This window comes from Babylonia areolata, chromosome 8, assembly GCF_041734735.1.
Source record: "Babylonia areolata isolate BAREFJ2019XMU chromosome 8, ASM4173473v1, whole genome shotgun sequence".
NCBI lineage: Eukaryota > Metazoa > Mollusca > Gastropoda > Neogastropoda > Buccinidae > Babylonia > Babylonia areolata.
Window position 1 is genome coordinate 7422695 of NC_134883.1, and position 27020 is coordinate 7449714.

Genomic DNA, 27020 nt, shown 5'->3' on the forward strand with positions numbered 1-27020 from the left:
ATGCTCCGCATGGAGCGATAGTTTCACCTCAGCAGGTGAGATAGTTCTGATGTGGTTAAAAGTTTTTGACTACAAAGTTTGTTGGGCTTGTGCTAATAAAGCACTCGCGAGGGAAGGAAGAAGTGGCGGGTTAGATGTCTGAAGAGGACAGGACCTCATTGATTGTGCATATCAGTTTCCATGGCGTAGCGGTTAGGCCTAGCTGTCGGGTCACAGGTTCGAATCAGCATTCTGAAAGGACTGTTTTCGGCCTCGATAGATTCTGAACTTTTCGCGTGTTTGAAGCTCAAATCTGCGCTCTTTCCCCTCCGCCTCTCTTCCAAAGAATACAAGACGTATACCTTACATTTCCTCCTTTTTTCTTCATATTGTTGTTGTACGTAATTTACAATTGCTAGGCACTGTCCCATTGCGTAATACTCTTTGAATCTGATTTGTTTTGTATTGACTGGTACAGATACTGATAAAGCGCATATCCTCAGAGACCCAGCTCCAGGCGCTTTACCAATACAGAGCCATTTGCACTACAGGATGCTTACTTAGGAAGAACCGACTGGAAAGCTGTCTCTAGGCGCTCGTCATTTGTTTCCTGTTTTATTCAGTTAGACTTAAGTCATACACACACACACACACACACACACACACACACACACACACACACACACACACACACACACCGTGTACATGTATATTGGATGTTACTACGAAATTTTGCCAGAGACAGCTTGTTGCCGTGGGTTCTTTTATGTGAGTTAAGTGCATTCTACACACAGGTCCAGATCGCCACTCGAGATGAAGATGACAGGGATAACATTTTGGCAAGTGTGAGATTCGACCCCGTACGCTTAGATTCTCTCGATTCCTTGGTGGACGCGTTACCACAAGCCCGTGCATCCTGCATTTCTACGAGACCGTATCCACCAGTCAAGAAAATGGTTACGTTTGTGTTTATGTCTACAAGTACGATGCCTCATCTGACTTGCTGAATTGATAGGACAGCCAGCAGAATTAGAGAAAACAAGCAAACAAATGAGTAGATAAAAGAGAATTTTAAAAATCCCATCTATACAGTTTCTTACTTGCCTCCATAGACCAAAATTATGGGGTATGCTACTAGTTTGCATATTTTATGTTTCCACTTATTGATTTTAAGACGCGTTGGTTCTATTATTTCGTAGAAAAATCTTTGCATTGCCCTTGACTGGGTTTGAGTCTTCGAGAGGCATACGCTTGACACGAAAGAGGGCCTTGCACCCCCCCTCACACCATCCCAAGAAATGTGGAGAGACACTCTTTGATCAAAAGGGACTGCTTCTTCACCTTATGGTAAAAGGAGCAAGCAACAGTCGTGTGATTAGAGTTCCAGGCTCCGTTTCGGTGTGCTGTTGTGATCTTTGGGAAAGGCACTTTGACTGGATTTTCATTACTCCGCCCAGGTGTAAAAGAGAAAACCTGACTTCGCTTGGGGAAGGTTAAAACGGCGGAAGGAGAGGATTGGGCCCCGCCTTCCGATGCCGAATGGACACAGTGGATATGAATTCACTGCCCCGATGGCCATACGAGGCTAAAGGACTTTTAAAATTTAATCGTTAACTAACAAGCGAGATGATGTCTTACTAGAGCAAAACAGCTGTCGCTTGCCTGTGCACATGTTAATCATCTAAGCTGCCGTCACCATTCAAGAGCAGGTTTGAAGGCACTGATGTTTTGGTCTGGCCCCACTCCCTGGGTGACTTCATGAAACGTCATTTCAAGGCTGGAACTTAAGCCGTCTGGCCAGGCGTTGATTCAGTTAAGATTAAGGGATATAGGTTGACAGAAACGTGTAAAAGATAGATGGTTCTGACCTTTGATTTGATAAACACATTATAAGCAAGGTCACAAGACAGGGATAAGGAGAGAAAGAAAAGGTAAAGGAAGATCACAGAGAGAGAGAGAGAGAGAGAGAGAGAGAGAGAGAGAGAGAGAGGCGAACAAAGACAGAATGGCTGGCTGACTAACTGAAAAAAAAAAAAAAAAAAAAAAACCGAAGAAAAATAGAGGGGAAAACTCTATCGTTGCCTGGCAACTCCAACGTGCACAATAAATGATTGTGAGAAAACCGGAAAGAACTATTGGTCGTTCATGTTGGCGACGGGACTTGGGACAAACTGGAACAATAGGTAATGAGAGATGAGATAAGTATCCGTCCCTCTATGCCTCTGGTTTGAAGACGGTGAGGAAGCCTTTTGTTTTCCTTGTTCTCCCACGTGTTGAGTTTGAAAGCATGCCCATTACCACAGAGACAGTCAATACCTGTTTGTGTTGAATCTTCAGCCAGGCTAGTGAGCAGAACGGCTGTTTTGTGTGTGTGTGTGTGTGTGTGTGTGTGTGTGTGTGTGTGACCGGAATTCCTTCCCAAGGGACTACTGGCAGAATCGCTTGTCTTTGTGTGTGAAAGTATGGGGTGGGCTTGGGGGTGGAGGGTGGGGGTGGGGTAGGGGGCAGATTGAAGTGTGGGAGTGGTATAATTTTGTTGTTTGTTTATTCAGGTATCCCGACTGATGCTTAACATTGGGTTTTTGTTTTGTTTTTTTTTTTTTAAACGTAAGAATCCGTTTGTGTGGGTGTAGATTCTACACTAGGTTCTGAATCGTGCATCTCCGATCATTACACTCCGTTTTCCTGCGGTGCTTACGAACTGCGCGTCTCTGAGCGTTAGAATCCGATTGTGGAGGAGGGTTGGGAAGGGAGGAGGGAGGCAAGTGGGGAGGGGGGGGGGGAGGGGTCTGTTGTTCATATTTTATTCAGGTTTCCCCACTGATTCTGCACTCTGGGTCTCTGAGCATCAGCGTTTGTAAACAAAACACACAGCCCCCCCACCCCGACCCCCCCCCAAAAAAATCAACAAACACCGCCGGACTGACAACACTGCAGACTGGACGTGAAAACCACAAGGAGAGAGCCCGGCCAGGATTTGACACGCAGCTGATGGACTTCGAGAAATTCGGTGAACAGTTCTTCTCTGCGGTGACTCTTCACAGAGCTGAGGGAGCAAAAGAAGAAGACGAAAAGAAGGAGGAGGAGGAGAAGAAGGAGGAGCAAGAGAAGAAGAAGAAGATTGATTGATTGATTGAATCTTTAATGGGTAAAGAATTAGGCGCAGTAAAGGCCTTTTTACAATTCTGCCCATTTAACGACACAAAACATAAAAATAAAGAACGACACAAAACATCGAAATAAAGAAATAAAACGAAATAAAACAACATAATAAGAACGACGAATAAGAATATTAACTGGAATAGTCTATTAAAAGTAACAAGTGTGTGAAGAAGATGAAGAAGAAGAAGGAGGAGGAGAAGAAGAAGAAGAAGAGGAGGAGGAGGAGAGCGGAGGAGGAGAAGAATTAAGAAGAAGAAGGAGAAGAAGAAGAAAAAAAAGAGGAGGAGGAACATTAGCAGGAGGAGGAGAAGAAGAAGAAGAAAAGGAGGAGGACGAGCATTAGCAGAAGAAGAAGAAGAACAACAACAAGAAGAAAAAGAAGAACAACAACAACAACAAGAACAAGAAGGAAAAGAGGAGGAAGAGCAGCAGCATTAGCATCCGAAACCAACCCCACCACTTTCATCTTCTGCTTGAAATTCACTCTTTTAAAACTTCGTTTTGCTAAGATACTCTTTACAGTGTCTGCTTTGTGCGTCCAGGCCTGACATTTCTCTTCCACTTTCCTTCCCGCTTTCAAGCTGGCTGAGCGATATTGTGGTTATTCTGAACAAGACCACAGTGAAAGGCAAATGTCGCGAAGCACTAATAGACTGCTTGTTAAATTACACAATGCCAAAATGAACGCTTACTTAAGTTAAAGTGCAAGTGCGTCTCTGGCTGTGTTAGTGGGCCATTTACTTCTCTTCTACCTCGAATGAATGAAAAAAAACAAAAACAAAAAAACACGAAAAAAGAACTGGTCTCACTGTCCTTTCCCCCCCCTTCAGAATGAGAATTGAATTCCACCTTAAGAAAGATAACAAATGATGAATAAAACTTTTTAGTTAAATTAGTGGTAGGCACCCTCTGCGCGCGCGCGCGTATGTGTGTGTGTATATGTGTGTATATGTGTGTATTTGTGTGTGTGTGTGTGTGTGTGTGTGTGTGTGTGTGTGTGGGCATTTCCTCGGCCACTACAAGTGGAATAGAAACCACAACTGACAGGATGGAAGGTGTGAATAAGAAGTCGTTCCATTTTTGATGAGATGATAAGCAGGGTGGGAGGTGAAAGGTCAAGGTCATTATTAGGCAAAAAAAAAAAAAAAGCTTCATAGATCTAGACAATATCTTAATTCCAGTAACAAAAAAAAAAAGAAAAAAAAAAGAATACCTAGGATTGTGACTATTCATGGGTCCAGCATGATCCCCAGAGAAATTCAAAATCAAAGATTAAAGGTCACCAGGAGAAATTATTTGCGAGGATAAAAGATAACTCGTTACATCATCTTTACATAGTCAGCTGTCGCCGTAAACAGGGACTAATGCGAGAGAGAGAGAGAGAGAGAGAGAGACACTGACACTGACACTAGTTTATTGAACAGGCCATAGCCCCTTTCAGTGGGGGTTCACAGTCGACAGATACATTATTATTTACACGAGGAAAAAAAAAATTACATTTGTATATTTTGGACTGCATTCAAGATCTGGGATCTAAGCTGAAAGGCATAGAAAAGAAACTTCGCAAACACAAAAATACTCTCTTCTAGAACTCTCACGAATTCCAGATTATGAATTTTGAAATTGACAGTATTCTGTAAATACTTAGATCTTAAGTCTTCATGATACTTAGGGCACTCAAAAGTGAAGTGAATTTCGGTTTCAATTGACTACATAATGGACAATTCCAGTTTTCTTGATTCCTTGAATAACGGTATTTGTGAACATTAATTTGTGACACTCCCATCCTAAACTGAGCGAGGGTGTTACGATATGTGTTCATCCATAAAACATCCACGTATTTCTCTCTTCCAAAACAAGTCTTGTATTGATTATATACCGAGTATCTTACACTATTTTCTAAGTGGTCATGCCAACGATAGCAAAATGAGTTGCACAGTCTTTCTCTAAGTTCTTTGAAAAATAGTCTCTCATGCCCACATCCAAACAACCACACTTGCTCAAATCCATTTTCACACAGAACATATTGAACCTTGGTCGCCCAAGTGACAGTACCATTTTCATGCATTTTTAACAGTTTATAAGCTCTTTTTGAAAATAATTGTTCAGGCTGCTTCAGTAATCGAAACCAATATCTTATACATTTAATGACTAAATAATCCATAATGGATACCTGCCCAGTTCCCCGTGTACCATGTCGTTAGGAGTCTTATCTTTGACATGCAGCAGACGTTTACAAGCATAGAGCTGAATCCTTACTACTTGATCGTATCTGTCAAATCCCCAAATTTCTGCTCCGTACAACAAAACTGGAACAACCTGCGTAGCAAACAGTTAAAAAAAAAACAACCAACAACAAAAAAACATCAGCTGAATTAGAATATATTCTATTCAAGGTTCTAATAATTTCTATTGTACTTCTCTTTGCTCTGACTGTAAGATCTTCCAGTGCTGCCGTCCAGCTGTGTCGCGTTGAAAGAGTTAGTCCTAAGTATTTGTATGAATTAACTATTTTCAATTTTTTACCATCTAAATACCATTTTCCCCTCAGTACTAAAGACCCACCCTTCCTAAACACTAACACCTTAGATTTGTCCATATTTACGGCTAATCCCAATTGTTTAGTTGAAGATTGTTTAGATGGTTCTGCAAGCCAATCCCTGTTGTGGATATGAGTGTGAGGTCATCGGCAAAAAGTAGAAAAAATAAGTCAGTCTCCGCTGAGCTGAGGGACAATCCATGTTTACCTTTCATAGTTATTTCATTTACTAGAATGTTGAATAGTGTTGGGCTCATAATGCAACCTTGTTTCAAACCTTGCAGACAGAAAAAAGTAGTCAGAAAACACACAGGCAAACACAAGGAAAGGGGAGAGAGAGAGAGAGAGAGAGGGTCATAAACATATTTCTGACGCTGGCTTCGAAAACTCGTTGCAGGTCAAGGGAGTTTACTCTACATTAAGTAATGCACGCTCAGACTTCGATGACACACAATTATGTTCAAGCTGATTTTGTGGATAGTTACATGGAAGCGCCATGGCGGAGTTTGGCGTTGTAGGCCTACTCCTGGAGCCAGTTGCATTGCTTGGTTCTAACTTTTGAACAGTTACACGTGACTAAATGTCTACGTTGACCGAACTACGCCATTAGTCAGTTCCATACGACACACAGTTAGTAGCGGGTTACAACCATACTAGGCTCTTCCGTCCGAGCAATGCAACTAGCTCCAGATCCAGTGCTCACACTTGATCAGGATTCAAGGCCCAGTTTTCGTGTTTCTGGGAACTTTACTTCGATTTTCCTCACTTCACACAGGTGTGAATGGACACCTGACTTCGGTTGGGGAAGGTTAAAATGGCGGAAAAACAGGACTGTGTCCCGCCTTCTTATGCCAAGCCCTGGACATAACACCAAGAATATGAATTCACTGCCTCGATAGCCGTATAAGGCTATGGGGCCTACCTTTTAATCAAGCATGAGGCAGAAAGATAGCCGAAGCAGGGGCATCTATGATAAAACCATACTTCACTTGACTTTTTTCGGTGAGTTTCCTCACGAGTCGAGAGATACTGCCACATTGTGGTAGGGTCTTCCAGTAGATAAAAAGGCAGAGCGGGTTTGAGCCCTTCAATTATGTCAGTGACGGGGAAGGGTCAACTGTTCTAAAGTTACGCGAAGCTTACATAAAAGGTACATGGATGCACAGAGAGAGAGAGAGAGAGAGAGAGAGAGAGAGAGAGAGAGACGGACAGAGAGAGACAGACAGACAGACAGAGGAGCGAACAAACTGAAAAACTTTTTCAAGTCACTGCGATATGTATGGCTTTAAGTCAGGAAATGTTCACCAAAGTTAAACTAATGGAGCAAGAATTTTTGCGTATCCGCGCTGTACTCGGAAGAACTGTTAATGATAAGCTTGGCTCTCCTGCCTTCGTATTTTTAAAGTATGTTCACGTGCACAAGGGGATGCTATGAACACGTGAAGGCACAATGGTGTTGATTATTGTTATTTCATTTCATCTCATCTTTTAAACCCGATGAAGTCGATAATGCAGATATACGCGTCCATGCGTGTGTCTTCGATCTTCTAAGAGGGTAAGCTTCTCATCAGATTTAAGAAATTTCGATTCAACGAAAACGTGCGTGTGTTTGGCGGGGTTAAAAACGCTCATACCCGTAAAAGTCCACTCGTTTTGACGAGTGAACGTGGGATACACAGCCCACGAACGAACGAACGAACGAAGAAGAAGAAAGTTCGACTCCTTTTTCTGCTATGAATGAACGTGATGAGGAGGAGGAGGAGAAGGAGGAGGAGGAGGAGGAGAAGAAGAAGAAGAAGAAGAAGAAGAAGAAGAAGAAGGGGTCTTGTTGAGTGTTAGATGCAGGCTCGTCGCGCTTCACAGCAAAATGGTAGGCAACATAAAAGTAAACCCAGAAGAGTTACAAAAAAAGTACATTAGACAAAAACAATCAGTCCATCCCTACAAGCACTGAGCAGACCACAATTATCAGCCGCCGTGGCGAAGTGGTTGACGTTGCACGTCGCGGATTGACTACTTTAATGAGGTAGGTTCGAGCCTCAGCAGACGTAGGGATTTTGCGGCCCCGTGGCCGGTCCTCACCTGGAGCTGTGTGTTCTATGGGCTCTGACAGGAAGATTGGAATACACACAGTTGAGTTTCATCCCTTTCACGGATGCGTCTCAGAATGACAATCAAATTTCCTGACTGCCACTGTAGGTGTCTCGATATCTCCGGCATGATTGACACCTAGAAAGAAGGCGTGCAGTACGGTGTTGTCAAGAAATCATGAAGCTAAGGCGGAGCTCCACAACAGCGTCGCCATCATCCTCAACCTCATTCAAAATCAAGAAAGAAAAAAAGGTGTGAAATTCTGTGTCGTCATTCATTGCCTGCTTCCATGGTTACCTTGGTTTTGTATCACAGCTCCACCTACAATCCTGATTTTCTGGTGTTGTTGGATGATATATATATATATATATATATATATATTTTTTTTTTAAACGATGTTTACATACCAATTAATCTCATGCAGAAACTAATCAAAGCGTTGTCACCCTTGTCATTCATACGCATACATGACCCTGATTCAGAGGGATGAACGACAAAATTAAAAATACGGGAAAAATCAAGGTGAGGGGAAAGTTATTCAGGACAGATAAGCTTAAATGCCAGACGTGAAAGAACCGGGAGCAGATATTTGACGAAGCAAAAGAGGGGGCTCATTCAAAGTGCAAGGTCCAGAGAAGGAAAAAGTGGCGACCGACTGTGGAGTGTTTGGATCTGGAAACGCTGAAACAGAGGGGATCTGACGGCGAGTGAGATTGGGTGTAAAGGTAGTCACAGAAATAGAAAGGGATACATGTGTTTATGCATTCATAACATAGACTGCCGACCTTGCATTTCATTCTGTATGAGACAGGGACCCAATGGAGAGATAGAAAGAGAGGAGTGATATGCTCAGATCTTTTCTTTCTGTGAACGAGTCGGGCGGCAGAGTTTTGTTTGCGCTGAAGGGAGTGAATGGATGAAGCAGGCACAGTAGACATAGAGGGTTACAGTAGTAAAGGAGAGAGAGAGAGAGAGAGAGAGAGAGAGAGAGAGAGAGAGAGAGACTTTAATGTTACGTCGGTGGACAGGAAATTCTGAATAGAACCGACGCCCCATGAATGACAAAAGGAGGGTTGACAGGTCTGTCAGGGATCAACACCAATGTTTTTGGAAGGAGGGATGGAAAGTCTAGGTTTCACTGAGTCAGTTGTGATGGAGGCGAGTTTTTTGTTTGATTCCTGTGAAGATTGCGTGAGCTGAGTAAGCATTCTATCGCAGTTCATTATCAGCCAGCCAGTTCTTGACGACCAGGAAGTAGTCGGATGTTTCTTGCAAGGGAGATGATAAATTTCCATGGGTGTCGCTTTTCTGAAGTGGAGGGTCATCAGCGTAAGATTGATGATGGACACTGTAGTGGTTGGCGCCTTTCCATTGACCTTTTGAGCATTGTGCGGTTTTCGCGTTGTTCAGCTTTAAGATGATCCATAATATCGGCTCGGCCAGGAGCAGTATTGCTCATCAACCCTGCCATGACGAAAGCCAATGTCGGCTGGGATGTAAAACCGGATGAATTACTCTTCGCGATTGCGTCCATCTACACCACCCATAGCCCACGCGATGATGGGAACATGTTGACAAAGACACGCATACAATATTGTGTCGCTGGAACAGGAGAAACCTCGGCAGGAATATAAAACCCAGTCAGCCTGGGATGAGGGTTGGGAGTTGGATGCGGGGATGTGGCGGGAGGGTGGTGGTGGTGCAGCCAGGCAGGGAGAGAGACATGGCCACAAACACACAGAGAGAAAAATATTTTTTTGATTCGCATACGTAAGTCTAGGTCACACAGCCTTTGCCTCATTTCATTCTGTAAAATGCATGGATACATAAAAATGAAATATGCCTAAAACACAGTATAAAATTATTGTGAGAAGAAAAACGAAATAATAATGGGGGGCGGGGGGGGGGGGGGGGGGGGGGGGGGGGATTTTAATGTTCAGATGAAACAGACAGCCCTCTCTATGTCTGTCTGTGTCTGTCTGTCTCTCTGTGTAACATTGTGGCCTGTGGCTGATGTTCAGTAAAACAATTTCAAGGCACTGATCGAAAGGGGGGAAAAAGCTCCATTTCGTCTTCCAGTACACAAATTTACTTCAAGACATTTGACGCAAAGATAAAACGAATTTATTGTATTCGTCTTAAGTAAGTAAACCGCATCGTTTAGAACCTACATAAAAAAACACATCATTTGTTAGTTGTTCCTTTCAGGACACCAAATAAAATGGTTTATAGTGGATTAGGCCCATTATATGTAACTTCGTGTACCAGCAAACTACCCAAGAAACAGACAGTAATAACAGCAACAACAACAGCAGCAATCAACAGACGACGTAACACCCGTTCTTATCATCACTTATTTATAATTAAAACAAAGCGCTCATAGTTCAAGAGAAGTGTTCCCCGTACTGAGCTCGTCGCAAACACAACATCCAGTCCGTCAGAGTGGCCCACCTCTGCACACCTCCCCACCCCCAACCCCACCCCCCAGCCTCACTCCTTTCTCCAAAGCAGGCCCGGACACACAATCAGCACAGAACGCATGCCTTGCAATCTGGTTTCGTGCGGAGTGGCGTGTAATCTGGTCAGCAGGCATCTTCTCCACTACACATATCATGCAGCCAAAGGGTACAGCGGACGCCGTCCGAATCCCAGAGAGTTTTCAATACGAGCGATGAAAACCAGGTTCTCTCCTATTTCAAGCTCGGCACGTTGAAGACCCCGCAGCAAATCAAATCCGAGAACGGTAAAGAAATAAAGTGTTGTAGGCGTGCGTTGTGAAACAGTTCGGAGAAGCTAATCCGGCAGGGTTCGAACTTTCTGAAGGGGTACAGCTGAGTCTCCTGTACAATAGGGATGGGTTTTATGGGGCAGGGGTGAAAGGGACGGGGAGGGGGAGGTCTGTGTGTGGCTGGCCGTTTTTCTGTCTGCTTTTCTATCCCCCCCCCCTCTCTCTCTCTCGCTGAGACGAACTCTGATCTCACTGTATCTGCTATAAATATCTTCTCATTCCGAAGTAAGAGACTGGTTTCCAGGAACATAATCTTCAATCCAACAATGACAAAAATAGAGAAGAAGACAGTGGTTCACCTTCCTCTGTTTGAACTTTGAGTTCTTTCTTGCCAAAGACTTGTCATTGGGTGCACATTCTTTGTTTTTAGATATAAAATATTTGTGTCTGATATTCATTTCGAACTTTTATTTCATTCATTTATTTGGCATTTAGACTGATTTTCTTCATTTGCGCAAATTTAGTATATTAGACAATGTCTCAACTAATTCCACTATAACACACACACACACACACACACACACACACACACACACACACACACACACACACACACACACACATACACACACACACACACACACACACACACACACACACAAACCCACAAAAAACAACTATTAGCGCTGGTTGCATCTTTTTACTTTTATGATTGGATTATCGTAAATCATTTCAAGATCAGTGTTAGCTGCTTTCAAGATCGGATTGCAGCAAAACATTGTTAGCTTGAGTTTAAATTCGTCAATTAGTTAACCGCAAGGAATTTCGTCTGTGCTGCCTGCCTAATTGCACGTTCACCTTCAAGGTAATGTTGGAATCTAAATGAAAAAGAACTGCGTTTGGTTCCAGTGAAATCAGAGAACTGCACACGGTTAATGGCATCCATTTAAGAGGCGAAACGTCTGCAAGTAAGCCACCTCGCCCTCCAGCAGTCGTAAGATCCAAGATGACAGGGTGTTCCCGATCCTTATAATCAGGAAAGAGGATAGTTGTTTCCTGCGTGTCTCTAAACTGGAGGAAGGCATGGTTAGTTATCTTCGCGACCTCGATCTTCACCTTTACTCCGCCCTTAGATATTGTCCCTCTGTCTCTGTTTCTCTCTCTGTCTTTCTGTCTGTCTCTCTCCCCGTGTCTCTCTGTCTCTCAGTCTCTCTCTGTCTGTCTGTCTCACTGTCTCTCTGTCTCTTTCTGTCTGTCTGTCTCTTTTTGGGTTTCCGCACACCCCCTTTCTCTCTGTCTCTCTGTATGCCCTGCTTTATTTCCCTTTCCTTCGGTTGGTTCTCCAGTTATCCAGAAATGGGAAGCGCAGTGCGCAGTGAAGTCTCAACGCAGCCAAATTACCAAGGTGTCCAGGCACAGCCTCGCGGACTGATCAAAACGTAGGCCGAGTGTTTATCGTGACAAGCCAAATCAAACCTTTTAATGGTCTTTAGAAACGGAATCTAGTTTGGCTGTCCAAGTGAGGGGCGTGTGTTGGATCAAAGAGGTCAATAACGTATTCCTCAGAACAAAAATAACTGTTTTTATGCAGAATGGATAAACGGTAAGGGACGGGCGCAGAATTTGGGCAAAACTGATTTAAAAATTTTTTTTTAATTTGTACAAGGAAATTTGTGGTGCATCGAAGATTGTTTGTCTTTTGAAACTGACCGCTAGAATGAGAGGAATATATCTGCCCAGCTGGTGAGGAGAGAGAGAGACTGCATTCCAAACAGTTCTTTGTGATTCTGAGCGGTATTTGTCAGGAACGCCAGAACCATATTCTTGTGCCCCAGATTTTGTATTCCATATTCATGAAATATGAGCAACACTCCCAAAGACACATCCATGAAGTGAATGACCGTCGACTATGTGGTCCCAGTCTTCCCATTTGAGTCCATAAAACACTCAGATCCTGGTAAGAGCAGGCCACGGGCCGAAAAAATCACCACCACCTCCTCTGATGAGGATAGAAACCGCTTCCTCCCAGTCGTCAGTCTGCGACACAAAACACTTCAATCACGTCTGGAGCCACTTTGGTTTGCTATTTCAATCACATGCTGTGTTTGATGTCTGTGGAAAAGGGTCGTATGGTTATGGGGGTGGCGTGGTTTAGGGGACAGGGGTACTGAGATACAGAAACCCCAAAACTATGGTTCTCATAAGGCATAACGCACATGCCTTTGGCACAAAACAGAAAGCAACCCAACGTTCTGTGTTTGTTTTGGAAATCAGTATGATATATGGTTTTTGCAGGGGTACACACCTATAAAGCATTTGTATTTCATAATTACTGTCGTCAACTTATCCACACAGTTCAGTTGTTTGTGTCAGGAAGGGTTCTGTGAGTCGAGCTTTTATCCGACACAAATCTCCATCAGTCCCATCTCTGAGAGAGAGAGAGAGAGAGAGAGAGAGAGAGAGAGAGAGAGAGAGAGAGAGAGAGAGAGAGAGATTTAATAAAGGAGAGAGAGAGAGATTTAACAAAGGAGAGAGAGAGAGAGAAAGAGTTAACAATCATTTTAAATAAAATCGTAGAGACGTTCCAGTGCATATTTTGTTGACTGCGTGAATAAATGCTTTTCAATCACACGAACATATCTACAAGTAGTCTTTAAAGGTTACTTACGTATTGGACTCAGAAACCTTGTATTGAAGCCATTGTAATCAGAGAGTTATTGCTGAGGTCCAGAAGGCAACGCGGATGCTGAACCAATGCCTGGTTACCGATGATAACGTGCAGGACTGTCGTTTAACGCCGTAAGTGATTGAAAATCAGCATCTCTGGATCAATGACGATCGAGGAAAGGCTGGTGGATAGTATTTTAATGGCTCTGGCTGACAATTTTGCAGTAGTTCTTTTGTTTGGCGAAATGCACCCCTGTCCCATTCCTCCGCTTGTTCTGTTGACTCAGGGGGGACGTGGAGTAGCACAAAGAACTATAAAGACATGTACAGTTATCGTTTTCATATAGAAACGTATTACTTTCTAAGACTTCTTCTCGAGCCCCCCATCCTTCCATCGTTCATTTATCATCAGTTCTCAGCCTGATATGTTCTTCTTCTTTTCTTTACGACTGGTTTGATCCCAAAGCAAAGCGTAAAGTAATGATTTTCAGCTGACAACACAACTCTCAACTACAATGAAACGATGGCATCGATAAATATCTTCAAAATGATTTACAGTACATTTCCTTGAAGCGTTGTGAGGTGCATCATATACCAGCATCACAATGTTCGTGACAGCACGCTCAGTTGACATCTGACACCATGGTGGTGCACGCGCGTGAGTCTGTTCGATTTTTTCATGTCAAGTTTCATTTTAGATGCTTGGCGTTAGAGCGATTTGACACTGGCAACGTAAATCGTTTTTAGAGTGTTTCCCAAGCGAGGGCTGTTTACGTTATGTTTGACCTGGTCATATCCAGACTCTGAGCGTTTCGAGACCACCGTGCAGTATCGAACGAGTTTCGGCGAGCTGTGCTTGTGTTCCGGTGTGTACATTATTCACACGGACAGCTGCACAGGTGTCCTAGCTGTGCGTGTCACAGGTATTTGGCCTCCAGCAGCTTGTCCACCTCCTTCCTTCCCCCTCCCCGCCCCATTCCCACCTTCCGTTTCTCATAAAGTTGAACGTTGACAACTTAAAAATTATTAATGTAAGCTTTGGGCCAGTGAGTAAATCAATGGAAATCAATCGGGATGTATCAGGAGTTGTAGTGGTATTAAAATAAAACACCACAAAAAACCCTCAAAAAAGCAGAAGCCTTGCACACACACACACACACACACACACACACACACACACACACACACACACACACACACACACACACACACACACATTTAACATTTTACGTACGTGACCGTTTGGTTTATTCACACCGTCATATAGGCAGCTATACTCCGTTTTCGGAGTTGTGCATGCTGGATATGTTCTTGTTCCCGTAACTCACCGAACGCTGGGATGGATAACAGGATCTTTAACGTGTTTATCTTCTGCGTGCGTATACGCACGAAGGTGGCTCAAGCGCTAGCTGCACAGATGTTGACCTAGAGGAGATCGGAAATATCTCCACCCTTAACTCACCACGTGGGACGGGGATCGAACTCAGGAAATAAACTCGGGCGAAAATCCAATGCTCTAACCGTTCGACCACCGCCCCCCGTCTAAAAATGAATTGTCAAGAATACTGCAACAGCGAACATAGCAAAAACGGTGTCAGAACAGTTCAGGTCTTAACCCCAAAACGTTCTAGGAACTGGTCCAGCGTAACGTTCATAAGCAGTTCTTGAAGAAGTCAGATAAACGTCTTTTGCCTCAGATGATTCACCTTAGTTTTGCCGCCTCGTCTCTGGTTCGTTCTGAGAGTTCCTCTGAACAATCCGTTAATGAGTGGATCCCATGTCTGCAGTCGCAAGAGTACTGAGGATGCGGGCAGAGAAATGTCAAAGACGCGGCTGAGAATCCCCGGAGAGGGACAGGACAGAGCACAAAGCTGACAGTGCACAGGGGCCCGAAGCCTGAGAGCCTGGTGTCTTGAAAGCATAGCGGAATAAGAAATCGATGCTGCTGTGAGAGCTTAGCATCCTTGTGAAGGCAGTTCGAAGACAGCGTATTGACAGGTTATTGATAATAACCACGAGAGGATTATTTTTTGTGTGTATTCAATGACCGTCTGTAGCATTGGTGCTGTTGTGTCTGAAGTATCTGCGGTGCGGAGTTTCAATGTCTATGCATGCCAGTCTGCCTGTCATTCACAAACATAGAAAACGACACACGATTGTATGGCTTGGGTTGAGGATTGCACGTATCATTGAAAGTCCGTTACAGCCTCATGTGACAAACGAACATTCTTCTTCTTCTTTTCTTCTTCTTTCTTATTTTCTCTTCTTCGGACGACATCAGCTCAAATTGTTGTTGTCATTGAAGGTCCCATAAATTGTACAGCCATCGGACCAGTGAAATCGTGTCCACCAGGGCTCGGTATGTGAAGGAGGGGCCCAGTCCTCTCCTTCATGTCGTGTTAACCTTCGCTAACAGAAGTCAGGTACCCACACACCCAGGTGGATGAAGTAACTCGGAGTAAAGTGCCTTTCCCAACGACACACCACCCTTTCAAAACGAGGTCTCGAACTCTGATCACTGGTGAACACTGGATCAGTTGTCCAACTCAGCCACGGAACGTCCATGTTGTCAATGATTATAGTGATTATTTTGTCTGTCACTACTTGCTGCTTCTTGCCTGCTGTCACTTGTCCAGCTGCTACTGGTTGTTCTCGCTGTCTCCTGCGATCAATTCTACAAAGGCATTCTGAAGAAGACGACGACGAATACTATGAGGATGATGATTATGGTGATGACTATCTTTGTGAATCTGCAAGTTAGCGTCTTTGACACATACAGCTGACAACTTCAAAACAAATTATAGAGAAAAGAGTACCTTTCTCGTTCCGTTCTTTTTTTTCCATCGCAATTATTTTCTTTGCAGGCATCTTGTCCTTTTCCCCCTCTGAGTGTGGAAAATCGAAGGCAGAATCATGTCATTAATGTCATTATTGGTATTGTTGTTTCCACCATACACGCCCATGCTCAAGGGAAACAAGAGTTTATTGAACTTATGTACCGCCTTTTGTCCTTCCCCACCGTCTGTTTCACGCTCAACGACAGTCATCAGCGTAATACCATCAAAATAAAAGAACCAGTACAAAAGAGAACGAAAGAGACACAGATGGAATGGAGGAAAATAAACAGCGGACCACGTAAGGAACCGGGTCGCTTTGATTCAGAATGGCCGACCAAAGAAAGAGGGAAGGAAAGCCGTTGTGTGTGTGTGTGTGTGTGTGTGTGTGTGTGTGTGTGTGTGTGTGTGTGTGTGTGTGTGAATGAAAGACAGACACCAATATAGATAGACTGTTTTGCTGCAAAGATATTCTGATAATCAGATAATCAATCAATCAAAAGGATGATGATTTAGAGATTGGATGGAGGTGTAAAGCAAACAGAGAAAAGAAGTAGACTTTGACGTAGGGAAAAACAAATATACATTCGAAGTTCCTGTAACATGTATATATATAGATATAACATGTAATCTATATACTGCGTATATTTTCTTGTGCAACTAAAATGCACACAATTGATGAATCAAGGCATCCATATGTATTTAAAACACAAAAATGGAACAAGCGTCCAGTATGCCGTTATACAAATTATTTTGTTTTGTGTTTTTTCAAAACGCCAGAATGTGTGCATGAGTCATCTTTAAAGGGAAAGAAAGAAATTGATGTGAAACACTTTCTCTTAAATTACAGGTGCTAAATGTGTGGGAGACCAGTAATAAGGAATGATAATCCATACCTCTCTCTGTCTCTTCATCACTGTCTGTATATCTATCTGTCTGTCTGTCTGTCTGTCTTTATGGTAATAGAAATTGCACCAGCGTCACCGAAACTATCATGTCTGTTTAAAAAGTCTTAGACGTTAATTTCATGTCTGTCTGCCTTATTCAATATTAATTTTCATTTTTTGTTTATTTTGCAACGTTTGGTTAATGAATGAGATTCGATACGTTAACAAAAGATGTAAATACATCTGCAGGGTGTCAGGGGGAAATGATGGAATAGGAAGGAGTTTTGATAAATGTGAAAAGTAGGGGGTCTGATGAGGTCCGACACAGAGGTAAGAGAAAGATATAACTCTCTCTCTCTCTCTCTCTCTCTCTCTCTCTCTCTCCCTCTTCCTCCTCCTCCCCCATTCATTTCCTCGCATCCCTTTTCATCTTGTTGTTGTTGTTGTTGTTCTTCTTCTTCTTCTTCTTCTTCTGCTACTTCAACACACCTTTTCTCCCTGTTTCCATGTTGTTGTTGTTCTTCTTCTGCTACTTCAACACACCATTTCTCCCTGTTTCCATGTTGTTGTTGTTGTTCTTCTTGTTCTTCTTCTGCTACTTCAACACACCATTTCTCCCTGTTTCCATGTTGTTGTTGTTCTTCTTCTTCTGCTACTTCAACACACCATTTCTCCCTGTTTCCATGTTGTTGTTGTGTTGCAATTGTTGTTGTTGTTGTTCTTCTTCTTCTGCTACTTCAACACACCATTTCTCCCTGTTTCCATGTTGTTGTTGTTCTTCTTCTTCTGCTACTTCAACACACCATTTCTCCCTGTTTCCATGTTGTTGTTGTTCTTCTTCTTCTGCTACTTCAACACACCATTTCTCCCTGTTTCCATGTTGTTGTTGTGTTGCAATTGTTGTTGTTGTTCTTCTTCTTCTTCTGCTACTTCAACACACCATTTCTCCCTGTTTCCATGTTGTTGTTGTTCTTCTTCTTCTGCTACTTCAACACACCATTTCTCCCTGTTTCCATGTTGTTGTTGTTCTTCTTCTTCTGCTACTTCAACACACCATTTCTCCCTGTTTCCATGTTGTTGTTGTTGTTCTTCTTCTTCTTCTTCTGCTACTTCAATACACCATTTCTCCCTGTTTCCATGTTGTTGTTGTTGTTGTTCTTCTTCTTCTTCTGCTACTTCAACACACCATTTCTCCCTGTTTCCATGTTGTTGTTGTTCTTCTTCTTCTGCTACTTCAACACACCATTTCTCCCTGTTTCCATGTTGTTGTTGTTCTTCTTCTTCTGCTACTTCAACACACCATTTCTCCCTGTTTCCATGTTGTTGTTGTTGTTGTTCTTCTTCTTCTTCTGCTACTTCAATACACCATTTCTCCCTGTTTCCATGTTGTTGTTGTTGTTGTTCTTCTTCTTCTTCTGCTACTTCAACACACCATTTCTCCCTGTTTCCATGTTGTTGTTGTTCTTCTTCTTCTGCTACTTCAACACACCATTTCTCCCTGTTTCCCTGTTGTTGTTGTGTTGCAATTGTTGTTGTTGTTGTTCTTCTTCTTCTGCTACTTCAATACACCATTTCTCCATGTTTCCATGTTGTTGTTGTTGTTGTTGTTGTTGTTGTGTTGTAGTTGTTGTTGTTGTTCTTCTTCTGCTACTTCAACACACCATTTCTCCCTGTTTCCATGTTGTTGTTGTTGTTGTTCTTCTGCTACTTCAACACACCATTTCTCCCTGTTTCCATGTTGTTGTTGTTGTTGTTCTTCTGCTACTTCAACACACCATTTCTCCCTGTTTCCATGTTGTTGTTGTTGTTGTTCTTCTTCTTCTTCTGCTACTTCAACACACCATTTCTCCCTGTTTCCATGTTGTTGTTGTTCTTCTTCTTCTGCTACTTCAACACACCATTTCTCCCTGTTTCCATGTTGTTGTTGTGTTGTAATTGTTGTTGTTGTTGTTCTTCTTCTGCTACTTCAATACACCATTTCTCCCCGTTTCCATGTTGTTGTTGTTCTTCTTCTTCTGCTACTTCAACACACCATTTCTCCCTGTTTCCATGTTGTTGTTGTGTTGTAATTGTTGTTGTTGTTGTTCTTCTTCTTCTGCTACTTCAATACACCATTTCTCCATGTTTCCATGTTGTTGTTGTTGTTGTTGTGTTGTAGTTGTTGTTGTTCTTCTTCTTCTGCTACTTCAACACACCATTTCTCCCCGTTTCCATGTTGTTGTTGTTCTTCTTCTTCTGCTACTTCAACACACCATTTCTCCCTGTTTCCATGTTGTTGTTGTTCTTCTTCTTCTGCTACTTCAACACACCATTTCTCCCCGTTTCCATGTTGTTGTTGTTGTTCTTCTTCTTCTTCTGCTACTTCAACACACCATTTCTCCCTGTTTCTATGTTGTTGTTGTTCTTTTTCTGCTACTTCAGCACACCATTTCTTCCTGTTTCCATGTTGTTGTTGTTGTTGTTCTTCTTCTTCTTCTTCTGCTACTTCAGCAACCATTTCTCTCCGTTTCCATGTCAGTGGACCCGGAACCTGTCACCCAAACTTAAGTGGAGGATTTTTCGTTATCATTTCCGGTTCTAGCGTGTCGGGCCAGAACGGAAGTAGTCTGAGTGATGTTGTGGCAATCCTATCTTTACTTGTAGTCAGGACTGAAGAGTTACTTGTCGACCTTGACTGAGAGCCATTAGCGGCGATGGAGATAATCTGCCACAAGTTATTCTCCCAAGAACGCCACAGACACACGAATTTCCATCAGATGCTTGCCAGCGAGGCTTTTTTCACTCTGACGTGCAGGCTTGTGTGCGGCTGCAAACACGGGATGGACAGTAGTTGGCTACTGTGCAGCATTGTTTCCTAATATGGACTTTTTGTTTGACTTTTCTGTGCTGTATGTGTTTTGGTGGTAGTGCGTGGTGTACCAGATTGTATTATTTCAATGATTTGTGTCTGTTGTTTACTGATTTTACGTCTGTTCACTAAGATTTATATCAGACGAAAAAAATGTGGGTGTGGGTGTGGGTGTTGGTGTGGGGTGAGAAGGAGGTGAGGGGGAGCTACGGGGAAGACGGAGTATAATGAACTGGATATGGGAAATGTGGCCTCAGTGAATATGGTGTGTGTGTGTGTGTGGTGTGTGTGTGTGTGTGTGTGTGTGTGTGTGTGTGTGTGTGTGTGTGTGTGTGTGTGTGTGTGTGTGTGTGTGTGTGTGTGTGTGTGTGTGTGTGTGACATAATTTCTTTATGTGTTGATAGTTTGCCATACCCGATTTTTAGATTAAAAGGAAGAAGAAAACCGAGCTCTACTTCTATGTGCTTGCTTATTGGACTGTTTGATAATGAAAGGAAAAAATCGTATGTCAACGTTGGTAATTAAAAAATGTCAAAAATGTGTGTTTAAAAAGTGCTGGAATATATTACATGATAACATCACAGGCAAGGATATGTTCAGGGTATTGGTAAAATAGACATGTTAATATGCCTGTAAAACTTAATTTAAAATTAATACAACGAAAATATACCCTGCGTGCTAAATTGCTGACACCACACCCCAACTCTTCCTTGTCTCTTTACTGGACATGAAAAAGTCCATCAGAAACTGACCGCTGCCTGCCATACGTATTGATAACACTGTCTGTTGTGGCTTAACCTTCTGCATCTGGAGTGACGGTCAAACAGGTCTTCGGACAACCCAACCTTCATCGGTTGAACAGTTGACTGCCGAACTAAACTGCCGGCTTAGGAACTGGCGATAGCAGAATTACTCTGTTCGAATATGTTCCAAAGCCCTCCCACGATTAAGTGAAATTCATGCAGCATTTGGATATGAGCGTTGGTCAGACATCCGCTCGTCCATCCTGATACACCCCTCCCCCTTTTTTCTGAAGCATGTAGGGTGTAGTGTGTATGGATCAGTACGCTTCCACGCCTCCTTGGAAGTACTTCCTGTTCCTTCTGTTCCTCCTCCCCCCTCTCCTCCTTTTCTTCTTCTTCTTCTTCTTCCACTTCCTCTTCAGCATACCATTCCCCTCCGTTTCGTCTTAGTGAAGCTAGAAACTATCACCCAAACTTGAAAACATTTTCGTTGTCTCTGCCTTGCTGAAAACGGTTTGGGTGATCTTGTCGGAACCATATCTTTACCTGTCTTCATGACTGGAGAACTTGCCGACCTTGACTGGGAACCAACAGGGGCTTGAATTTTCATAATGTTACGCTAGATTTGCACCAGGGTACTGTGGCCGAATAGTTAGGCCGCTGAATTCTCTCCCGAGTTTCTTGAGTTCGACTCCAGGTCTCTGCGCACCTCATGGGTTAAGGGGGCTATTTTTCCGATCTCCCAAGTCTACGTATGTGCAGACTTGCTCGTGACTGAAACTCTGTCTTGTGCATGCGCATGCAGGAAATCAAATACACACGTTCAAGATCCTGTAAACCATGTCAGCGTTCGGTAGGTTATGGAAACAAGAACATACCCAGCTTGCCCTCTTAACTCCCCGAAAACAGTATGGGTGCCTACATCACAGGGTAAAAACAACAACAACAACAAACAAACAAGCAAACAAAAAACATAAACAAATAAAAACAACGGTCATATGTCGTACAAAGGTGATATGTCTGTCTGTGTGCATGTGTGAATGACACAGGAAACGAACGACGAGCGCCCAAATGTAGCTCCCAGTCGGCATTACCCAGGCAAGCGCTCAGAGCGTGGTCTCTGACCGAGTATAGGCGCTATATAAGTATCCATATCATATCATCGCGTCGCTCTGACTCGTTTATCGTGTGAGATTGTAAACATGGGACAGAAACTGTGTATGTTTCCCAATAGGAGGAGTGTTGTTTTGTTTTTTGTTGTTTTTTTGCTTTTTCTTTTTTTTTTTGGGGGGTGGGGGGTGGGGGGGAGGGATTGTTTTTCGTGTGTGTGTGTGTGTGTGTGTGTGTGTGTGTGTGTGTGTGTGTGTGTGTGTGTGTGTGTGTGTGTGTGTGTGTTCACTACTGTGCTTTCTTATGATGCAATGCGTTTTTCCTTTGCGTTGAAGTATTTCCAAATATGAACTTTTTGTTTTCTTCATTTGTGCATTGAATGCAATTTCTTTTCTGTCGAATTTGTTTTTGTTATGCTATTGTCAGGAAGTTGTAAAATTGCAATTGTCGACTGGCTCACACCTGGAGCACTGCGCAAATGATGATATTTGATAAGTCAGCAAAGGATATGTCTCTGGGTTGTGAGCAAAGAAGGCAGTGAGATAAAGTTTGCGTTGACATATTTGTGGTGAATTACGATTGTTTTGGGCGATACCAAGGAAGGAATCATTAAAAAAATGACCCTAGCATCCCCTCTATTTCTGTCTGTCTGTCTCACTTCTCTGTGTCGATCTGTCTGTATGCCTGTCTCTCTCGCTCTGTTCGTCCACCTGTTCCATCCCCCATCTCTTCATCTTGACACTGTCTCCCCCCCCCTCTCTCCTCTTTCTCTACCCTCTCTCTCTCCTCCCTTCTGTCTTTCTCCCCTCCTTCTCCTCCTTCACCTCCTCCTCCTCGTTGTCCTTCCTTCCAACTCTTCCCCTTCTTCTTACTGATGTCCTATATGCTAGTCAGAAGAACAGGAAACTGTTATTTGGAATCATATAGGGGACATTATGTCGTCATTTCTGATTCTGGCGTGACGTGTCAAACCAGAACGGAAGCAGCCTTCAGTGATGTTGTGACAGTCCTATCTTTACCTGATCCCCAGTGAGGAAGGTAGCGGAATAGATAAGACACTCATCTGCCAATACACAGTCTGTGAGGGTCTGGGTTCGAATCCCGCTCTCGCTCTTTCTCCTGAGTTTGACTGGGGACTTGCTGGCCCTGCTTTTCCTGGCCTATCTGCGTTGCTCTGCTGCAGCGATTCTGTTGGCCTCACAGGATTTGGCGCCTTTGTGGACAGCTGAACTCCACTTTGGTCTGTCTATTGCATTCAGCTCCCATGTGTCGTGGCTGATGTTGAAGGCCTTCAGAGAAGCTTTCAGAATGTCTTTAAAGCGCTTCTTTTGGCCTCCATGGGAGCGCTTGCCATGTTGGAGTTCGGCGTACAGCAGTTTCTTGGGGAGCCGGTGGTCTGGCATGCGAACTACATGGCCTGCATCAAGATGGTGTGGATGCTTGGCAAGTTTGCACGAGTGAGTACGTCTGTGTCAGGAATCTTCTCTTGCCACTTTATGACGAGAAGTTTTCTGAGGCTGGTGGTGTGGAAGTGGTTCAGCTTTTTGGCTTGGCGTTTGTAGACCGTCCGTGATTCACATCCATAGAGGAGTGTGGTGAGAACTATGGCCTTGTATACTCTGAGCTTTGTCTCCAGGGTGATGCCTCTCCTGTTCCAAACGTTCTTATAGAGTCTGCCGAAGGCAGCGCTGGCTTTGGCGAGTCTTCGATGACAACTGTGCGAGAGATTGTACTGCCCAGGTATGTGAACTTGTCCACCGCGTTCAGTCGTTGCCCGTTGATGAAGATGTTTGGTTCAACGTAAGGCTTTCCTGGAGCTGGCTGGTGCATCACCTCAGTCTTCTTTGTGCTGATTGTGAGGCCAAAGTTGTCACAGGCAGTAGAGAACTTGTCGACACTGTGTTGCATGTCAGCTTCGGAGGCAGCGTTGAGAGCGCAGTCATTAGCAAACAGGAAGTCGTTGGCGGTGTCTGTCCTCACCTTGGATTTTGCTTGAAGCCTCCTGAGGTTGAAGAGTGAGCCATCTGTGCGGTACCTGATGCCAATGCCTACGTCAGCGTCTCTGAAGGCATCTGTCAGCATGGCTGAAAACATGAGACTGAACAGGGTGGGGGCAAGAACTCACCCTTGCTTGACTCCGTTGGAGACAGGGAATGGTTCTGAAGTCTCTCCGTTGTCTTGCGGGCCAGCATCCCATCGTGTAGTTGCCGTATGATGGTGATGAACTTTCTGGGACATCCGTACTTCGCCATGATTCTCCAAAGGCCATCTCTGCTAACAGTATCGAAGGCCTTGGTCAGATCGACATAGGTGGAGTAAAGGTCGGTGTTCTGTTCCTGACACTTCTCCTGGAGCTGCCTGGCAGTAAGCGGTTCATCCACGTGAGTGGCATTGTCAGTCTGGATCCTCCAGATACACGTTCAGTTCTTGCAGTGGCTGTCTCAGCTGTCGTTGGCACTTTTTGAAATGTACGCATTAGTTGAATATTTCAAAATATCATTGCCAGAAGCGTTGTATTAGTGTCACAAACAACCCTGACAGTCAATAGAAACACGCTTCTTAAGTCATGTGCTTTTCCTACAAGAACTATTTTCAGGGCACCATGTAGTACTGTTTGGAACTCAAAGAGGTCTAGTATGAGTTCCTTTGAACATCAAACTCATGTTTATATGACATTCGTCTTATATACAAAGAGTGTAACGCAGTATTTATTGGAAATATTAATGTCAGCAGAACTGTCAGCGGACGACTATTCGATCCAGTCTATCTCCTGCACCACCATCCACATCAGTATCACCACGGTCTGCATCGTGTGTGTCAAAACATGTTCTTGGGTCTTGCAATTTTGCACCATCCTAAAACACACCAATCACATCGTAAACACTGAGGAAATTTTGGGGAATAACATTGGTCATCATGCAGTGACAAATAAGAAAAACCACACCCCTCTCGATCCCACCATCCGGTAGATTCTGTTTACATAGAAACAGCAGTTAATTGTTTCTGAGCAAAACACCAAAACCGGTTTTGCATAACTATGTAATAAACAGTATTTTTTTGTTCTTCAAGTCGTGTAAACGGTTACAGAACAAAAGACTTAACTCCGAAAGTGATGCCAGTCTGGTTCCAAGAGCACTCATTCTTTACAAATGGCTACCCCCACAAGACGCCGCAAATGGAAAAGCAATCAACTAAACGTGTTCTGGCTGACAGTAAAATACCCCCCTGCGCTGCTATCTAAATCATAAAATTCACAGAAATGTGTATTAATCAGTACTCTAAAACGAGACAGTGGGATAAGAATGTTTTTGCTCAGCATGTACTCTCTACTGTGGGTTTTCCTGCGACCTTTCTGTACTAGATGCATTTTTCCCCATATCATTTCATTACTGTTCGAATTCCACTCATTATTTTTTTGACAAGAGGTTGACGCATGGTTGTTTTTTTCCGTTTCCGTACTTAAGCTTAGTGATTGAGCCCCTCCGCGCTGTTCCATGATTCAAGGCGTTTGTACGTTTGTGCCGCAGGTGAATGCTTCGTTCATTAATTGAATCAAGCACGATGTTATACGATAGCCCTCAGACGGCTTTCATAATTGGCCGAGTGTGTGTGTGTGTGTGTGTGTGTGTGTGTGTGTGTGTGTGTGTGTGTGTGTGTGTGTGTGTGTGTGTAGATAGATAGATAGATAGTTACATACATACATACATACATACATACATACGTGTGTGTGTGTGTGTGTGTGTGTGTGTGTGTGTGTGTGTGTTTCCCTGAAAAAATTGCTTGGGGAGAAGAAAAACCACAGTTTAATGTTGTCAAACTCCAATGCATTCGCGTAAACATGTCCATCGTCTTAGCTTGCCACCACACACGTTTAACGCCTTCTGAACAAAAAAGTCCTTGTCTGGCCCCTCTCTGCTGGACCGGAAAATAGCATTCGAATTTAACTGATGCATGTCCGGCAGACATTTTGACGCCGTTGCCCATTTTCGCGCAACGCTGTAGCAACGGGAATCGTCTAAGGACAACTCTATCTTCATGACTGAACAGTTAACTGCCACCTGCAACTGCCAGCTGAGATTAGCGATAACATAGATATTCCATCCGAACCTGTTCAAAAACCTCCCATGATTTAAGGGAATGTTTGCTCCTACCGCTCGAGTCCGAATGTGGATCTGCACAAGTTCTGCATGCTTTGGCTACAAAGCATTCGCCGTTTCTTTCTTTTTTTTTTTTTACGTAAAGTTTCCTAGTGAATATGTAAATACATGAAGATGTGCATTGTTGTAAAGCATTGGTTACGTTCTTTGTACTTTTGATTTGTATTACATGTCACCGACATCAGCATTACTTCAGCCGTATACATTTCTAAATTTCACTTCCTTCTCAAAAATATATTGTAAGGGTCAAGCTGATTCTTTTTATTATTATTATTATTATTATCATTTTTAATACTTATAGACATTTTTCCAATTAGTTTTCTTTTAGAATTATCTCTTAGGTCAATCCCCCAAAACGCCGAAGTACGTATGTACCGCTGTGTCTTGGAAGGTGTGCTTTGTTAGGTTCAGTCAAGCTGTTGTGCAGCCTGAAGAATCTCAACTGACAAGGGACTGGGCGTTGTGGGTTGCGGATTGAATTGTTTACAAAGAATGAGTAGGCCAATGTACGAAATAGAAAATTGTGAATATGTCATGAATAGAATAAAACGGTGGAGAGTCAGACACAGAGAAAAAGAAGGAAGCTAGAGGGAGGAGGAAGAGGAAAGACAGAGAGAGGTTGTTCAAGTATCTAATTATAATAATGATTATATAATGATAAGCAGACTTTTACAGCGCAGTACCCCCATCTCAAATGGGGCTCTAAGAGTAAGTGACATATAAAAATATGTATTAAAAATAATGATAAAAAATAAGTCAAAATAGTCTCACATCACATTTGTTAAATATATACATATTTAAGACTACCTCACATCACACTGGCTAGAATTAAACATACTTCAAACTAAGTGACACAAAAAAATATGTAAATCAACACAGGTATATCACAGTCTCAGATCACATAGGCCCAAATCGCAACAAGATAAATCATACCACATTCACCACAGCCAAAACACGCAGCAAGGAACCAGGCCTCACAGAACCACAGTGTGAGCCCCAGTCCCATGCCACAATGTTCCCAGCGAAGTCGATACGGCTCTGTATGCCTGTGCCTCTCCGCATCGCTCACCTTCTGGGTCCACAGTGGCTGTCGTGTGTCCGTGTTCAATAGGGCCTTCATATTCAAATGGACCTGAGAAAAGATTAAGTCATGTGCTTTTCCTACAAGAACTATTTTCAGGGCACCATGTAGTACTGTTTGGAACTCAAAGAGGTCTAGTATGAGTTCCTTTGAACATCAAACTCATGTTTATATGACATTCGTCTTATATACAA

At 43.2% G+C, this 27020-nt stretch overlaps 1 protein-coding gene across 1 annotated transcript in view; it reads left to right on the top strand.

Annotated features, from left to right (window-relative positions):
* LOC143284499 (uncharacterized) overlaps positions 1-27020 on the top strand; it is a 265000-nt gene that overhangs the window by 108694 nt on the left and 129286 nt on the right. The gene's annotated exons all lie outside the window — the stretch shown is intronic.